Source organism: Nicotiana tabacum, chromosome 13 (assembly GCF_000715075.1).
Source record: "Nicotiana tabacum cultivar K326 chromosome 13, ASM71507v2, whole genome shotgun sequence".
Lineage (NCBI taxonomy): Eukaryota > Viridiplantae > Streptophyta > Magnoliopsida > Solanales > Solanaceae > Nicotiana > Nicotiana tabacum.
This window is the reverse complement of record NC_134092.1, coordinates 7568942-7575248: the sequence shown is the minus strand read 5'-3', so window position 1 is coordinate 7575248 and position 6307 is coordinate 7568942. Positions and strand designations below refer to the sequence as shown.

General features: G+C 38.7%; 1 non-coding gene across 1 annotated transcript; it reads right to left on the bottom strand.

Moving 5' to 3' along the window:
- Positions 1–2720: 2720 nt before the first annotated feature.
- LOC142168518 (small nucleolar RNA R71) lies at positions 2721–2827 on the bottom strand. Its single transcript, XR_012698373.1, has one exon. It is a non-coding gene; the product is annotated as a small nucleolar RNA R71 (small nucleolar RNA).
- Between the last annotated feature and the right edge of the window lie 3480 nt (positions 2828–6307).

Genomic DNA, 6307 nt, shown 5'->3' with positions numbered 1-6307 from the left:
TCTGGGAATTGGGAAGAATTTGAATTTATGGCCGTAAAATGATTAAAAAAGAAGAACGGTAATGAAGAAGCAGTGACTATTGTACCTTAAATCATTTTTAATGGGCCTGCAAAATTTTAGCGATCCAGGTCTGGTGGACTTGGGCCCCACCAGATGGCGTGGGCTATAGCACACGAAAATCTGGGAATTGGGCGAAATTCCAGTTTTATGGCCCTAAAACGTCCCAATAAGAGGAACGGGACTATTGTTCCTTAGGTCATTTTTGATGGGCCGGGCAAAATTTTAGTGGACCCATGTTCGGTGGCCTAAGCCCCACCAGTGGTGTGCGCTATAAGCAAAAGAAAATCTCGAAATCGGTTGGTATTCCAATTTTATGGCCCTAAAACGCCAAAAAATGAGGAAAGGACAAGGAGAGGCGGTGAATATTGTTCCTTAGCTCTTTTTAATGGGCCGACAAAAATTTAGACAATCCGGGTCCGCTGGCCCGGGTCCGCTGGCCCGGGTCCTACCATATAGCGTGGGCTATATAGGACACGAAAATCTGGAAATCGGGAGAGATTCTAGTTTATTGCCCTAAATTACCAAAAAAGAGAAATGGTCATGGCGAGGCGGCGACTATAATTTATTGTACTTTTATTGTGTTTGAGCTTTAATCGCTAGTGTTTTGTGCTTATTGCGTGTTTTATGCCTTGTATGAGTGATTCCGATCTATGTAGATATATGGAACTAATTCGAGCTATTTGGAGCTTTGAAGTCTGAGTAAAAATCCAAGGGATTAAGTCGAGATCACACTCGGGGGTCGAAAAGCACATCTAGATATCAAAAAGCGAGGAAATTTCTGTACTCTGAGCGAAGCCCACAGCCGCGGCGCGTATGGCGCCGCGCATGTGTATTTTTTTGCTGCCTTAAAATTTACAGATCCAATGTCCTATTTCGAATATGAGAAGGTGATTTCGTCTGGGCCCGACCCTACTTAGTATAAATACATGGAAAAATGTTATTTTCTAGACTTTTTACATATTGGAGACCTAAGGAGGCTAAGGAGGAGTTGGAGAAGCAAAGCACAAGGAGTTCATCATTCAATCCTCACTCAAGACCCGAGTTTGGATTGTTTTATGTTTTCCTTTACTTTAAACATATTTGTGATGAATTGCTCCATGTCTATGGAATAGTTCCTTTAGGGGTTTGATGGGTTTGGTGTATTGATATTTTTTTGTGGATTATAACTCTAGTTTTATGTATTGAATCATTTAATTGTTGCATCTTTATTCATATGTTCATATAATCGAGAGAGGCATAACTTGTGATATCTTGGCATTATCTTGTTGGTTGAGTTCATTAATTCTTTTTAGTAATCGAAAGAGGCTAATTGAATCATTGATTAAATCTAGTTAGGAGGATAATCGAGAGAGGTTCTCCTAAATACCAATCCATAACGCATTCTTGCATATCTTCACAGAGCTTAAAATGGTTCATACTGAGTGATTGAGACTTAATCTAGAGAGGAGTTTCTACTAAGCAGTTGTAGTGATAATTAAGTGAATTCGAGAGACTCACTTGAACATTAGAAGTGAATTATCTAGAGTTAAATCCCAGATAATTATTTTGCACCTATCCTATCGAAACCCTATTTTCTCCCATTGATATCTTGCTTTTCTTAGTCCTTACTTCGATTGTCATTAGTCAATTAGCTCTAGATTATTAGTTAATTTTAGCATTAATCACATACATCTAAATTGCTGATCATTTTGGATAGCAATCTAGCTACAAACTACGATAATACTGTTTAACTCCAATCCCTGTGAATACAATATTATATTATACTATATTCGACTAGCGAGCATATTTAACTATGTGTTTTGCGCTCGTCAAAATTTGGCGTTGTTGTCGGGGATTGGCTATCAATATTGTTTGAAGTAGTTTGTAGTTCTAATTCAAGAATTTTTATTTTTATTTTTATTTTATTTTTCTCTTTTTACGTTTGGTGTTCTTTGGCTGTGTGCAGGTTACAGTTGGAGGTTGGTGCATGACTCGAACTTCTGTGAAGGAAGTGCTAGCATAGGAGCCAGAGATAGAAAAACAACTACGACAGCCGAGAAAGGAAAGAAATTTCACCGAGACATCAGAAAAGGTTGGGCAATCCTCAACTAAAGAAATTATGGCTGGAAACGGTGATGATGATGTGGATTTGGTTGCAAGAGAGGAAGCCCAACGAAGAGAACAAGCTGCAAGGATGCTAAGAAAGCAGCTATTAGAGACAGACAGCTTATCTACGAAGAAGAAAGGGGTCGTAGAATTGCTCAAAATAGCCTTTGGATGCAGATTAGTTCGGAAATATAGCTCCCATGCCTGGGAGACCATTTGGCGATTATGCTAGACCGGTCTATAATCAAGGTTTATCAAATGTTAGACCACCTCCAATTGCAACTAATAATTTCAAGTTGAAGCAAGGGTGGCTCCAAACCCTTCAAAATTGCTATGTCTTCAGGGGGAAGATGAACGAAGATCCAAACAACCATCTAATGGACTTCGAGGAGATTATGAACACCTTTCAATATAATGGTGTGTCACAAGATGCAGTTTACCTAAGGTAATTCCGTTTCACACTCAAAGATGATGCAAAGCAGTGGCTTCGAAGCTTACCTAATGGATCGATTCGAACATGGGATGAAATGACCAGAAAATTTCTTGATAAATATTTCTCATTAGCTAAAACGGTCAGGTTTAGAAGAGAGATCCATAACTTCTACCAGAAAGATACTGAGACTGTGTTTGAAGCTTGGGAGAGGTTTAAGGAAATAGTCAGGAAGTGTCAACATAGCGGAATTAAACTCTGGATGCAACTCCAGGACTTTTGGGATGGATTGACACCGGCCTCACGTAGAACATTGAGCAATGCAATTGGAGGCCCATTGATGAAGAAGACTCCAAAGGAGATAGTCACAATTCTTGATGAGTTGTCTGAAGATGCAAATAAGTGGCCTTCTGAGAGTGCTGAAAGAAGAAGATCAACAGGTGTTCACCAGGTTGATGCTAACACATCTATGCAAGTACAACTTGATGCTATGGCTAAAGAAATACGAAAGCTGGTCTTAGCTACAATACAAAGTGAGCCTCATGCAGCTTGTGATATATGTGGAAGAGCACATCTTACTCATGAATGTCAAGCATCAACTGAAGAAGTGAATACTGTGGGAAATTATAATGCAATGGGTCAGAGGCACTCCGATTTTTCATGGAGTTTGCCTGGAGGTACTGCAAATGCATGGCAACAAAATAACTCTAGACCTCAGGGACAAGGAGCTCCAGCCTTCCAAAATCAGCAGAGGCAACAATTTCAGCCTCAACAGTCCAATTAGCCTAGTCTAGAAGATCTCATGAAGGCCTTCATTCTGAAAACTGATGAGAGGCTTGGAACTTATAGCGTAGCTATACGGGAACATGAAGCACTTATCAAAGAAATAGGTACTGGTTTTCGAAACATGGAAAGACAGTTTGGGAAGCTAGCTACTCTATTATCTGAGAGGATTACAGGAACTCTCCCTGATGATACTGAGAGAAATCCCAAAGAAACAGTAAATGTTGTGACCTTGAGATGTGGGCAAGTGTTGAAAGATCCCACCCCGATCCAACAAGAGGTGATACTTGAAAAAGAAAGTGTGGAGCAACTGAAGAAGAAGAAGAAGAAGAAGAAGAAGAAGAAGAAGAAGAAGAAGAAGAAGAAGAAGAAGAAGAAGAAGAAGAAGAAGAAGAAGAAGAAGAAGAAGAAGAAGAAGAAGAAGAAGAAGAAGAAGAAGAAGAAGAAGAAGAAGAAGAAGAAGAAGAAGAAGGAGAAGAAGAAAAAGAAGGAGAAGGAGAAGAAGAAGAAGAAGAAGAAGAAGAAGAAGAAGAAGAATGAGAAGAAGAAGAAGGAGAAGGAGAAGAAGAAGAAGAAGAAGAAGAAGAAGAAGAAGAAGAAGAAGAAGAAGAAGAAGAAGAAGAAGAAGAAGAAGAAGAAGAAGGAGAAGAAGGAGAGGAAGAAGAAGCATAAAAAGGAAGAAAAGGAACCTGAGGAGAGCAAACATATGCCTGGTCGAAATCCCAAAGAAACAGTAAATGTTGTGACCTTGAGATGTGGGTAAGTGTTGAAAGATCCCACCCCGATCCAACAAGAGGTGATACTTGAAAAAGAAAGTGGGGAGCAACTGAAGAATGATGTTGATAAAAAGAAGAAAGGCCTGATGAAAAAAGAAGAAGGAAGAAAAATCAAGAAGAGAGGAACCTGAGGAGAGCAAACATATGCCTGGTCTACCTTTTCCTCAAAAGCTATATAGAGAAAAGCTGGACAAGAAATTTGAGAGATTTTTGGATATGCTGAAACATGTTAATGTAGATTTTCCATTCACACAAGTCCTCTCCCAAATGCTAGCTTATGCCAAATTCTTAAAGGATATCCTAGCAAAAAAGAGGAAAATTGAGGAGACTTCAATGGTGAAGCTCACGGAGCATTGCAGCACTATATTGCAAAATAAACTTCCACAAAAGTGTGGAGATCCAGGGAGTTTTACTATACCTTGCTCTTTAGGCTCTATTATGTTTGATAAATCTTTATGTAATTATGCTGCCTCAATTAACTTATTGCCTCTATCTATTTATAGGAAGCTGCAGAAGGAGATTAGAGAGATAAGGTCAGTACCAATATCGTTGCAGCTGGCAGACCAAATTACTTTAATTCCCGAGGGGATAGTGGAAGATGTTTTAATTCTGGTAGATATGTTTGTATTTCCTGTAGACATTATAGTAGTGAATATGAGAAGAACAAGGAGGTCCCCCTCATCCTAGGAAGACCATTCTTAGAAATAGGCGGAGTAATATTAGATGTACACGAGTGAAAGCTCATGCTTAGAGTGGGTGAGGAGACTGTAAATTTCGAGATGAATGTAGAAACGGGGGTGAAAAAAGAGAATCCAGTTGCAAGTGTTGAGTGGAAAGTGAAGGGCTCAAAAGAGAAGGCTGCAGCTAGTGAGAAAGATAAGTGTGGGGTGCACCCCAAAAAGTATTAGAAGAATCTATCTGCATGGATGTGAGCATTAGTTCGAAGGCAAGGAATGGATCCCGACTTCGACTCAACTAGATATTCAGGGAAGTTTCGTATACCTTATGCTTTTTACTTATGTGTCATGGGGATATGCCACAACTTAAAGTGTGGGGTGGGGGATAATTGTATGTTGTATGTATATGTGTTAGTTTTGTTAGTTGTTAGTAGTTGGCAATAGAAAAAATTGAAAAAAAAAATTGAAAATATTTTGATTTTTCCCGACGAAGGATATCATTCAACGGGTTTATTGAGAGAGTAAAGTCTAAAGAAAAAGACAAAAAGATTTTCTTTGTTATGTAGTGTAATAATTCCTCCTTGGTTTTTCTTTGTTTTGCTGTTCTCTTCCAAGTGTTTTGTTTGAATCGGGTGTAGTTAGTTTTTATTTTTGTTAGGAGTAGGAAACCTTGCGCTATGATTTGAATTAAAAGCAATATCTCTTAACTTTATTATGCTTTGAGAATAGTGAGTGATTTAGTGTGATGCTTAGGCTCAGTTTTTGACTCTTGTATAAGTACCTTAAATTGTATGATCTTAACTTTGCTTAACTGCTTTGACTAGAGTGTCTCGATGAGTCCGATCCTGAGTGAGTTATCTGCCATGTGGGTGTGAGGTTTTGTGTATTCTGTGCATTGCATTTGATGTTTAGAACTTGCCCTGTGCGTGTGCAAAGCAAAATAGTACTTTTGTTTAGTCTTGGAAGTGATATAGGCGTTTCTTTGTTAAGCCAGTTATATGCTTTTGCCCACCTAATTGTTATGTATCTTAGTTAACCACGTTGAGCGTGTAATCCTATTCCTTTGGCAACCACATTACAAGCCTTACCCATTTGTTTGAATTGACTATCTATGTGAACCTTGTACCTCTCGTGAGCACTTGAATTTGTTATGAACTTTGTAAAAGTTAAAGTGTAGGGTGGTTGGTTTGGCTTTTGAGTTGAACTAATGAAATAAGGAGAAAGGTGAACTGTTTTGAAAACCTAAGAGCCACTTGACTTGAAACAAAAGAGGAAACAATGTTGTATTATTGTGCAAAATATTCTGTGATAGTGGTGACTCTTGATGTAGTGGTCCTTAAAGAAGTAGGGAGTTAACGTATATTGATATAAATGTGGAATATGGTTTGACATAAGTGTGGGGTTTTGAACAATGAAATGTATGTATTAAAGTGCTTAGGGAGGTGTAGTCACTCTTATATCTAAAGGTATCCTACCCATCCCGCATCCTATATTAC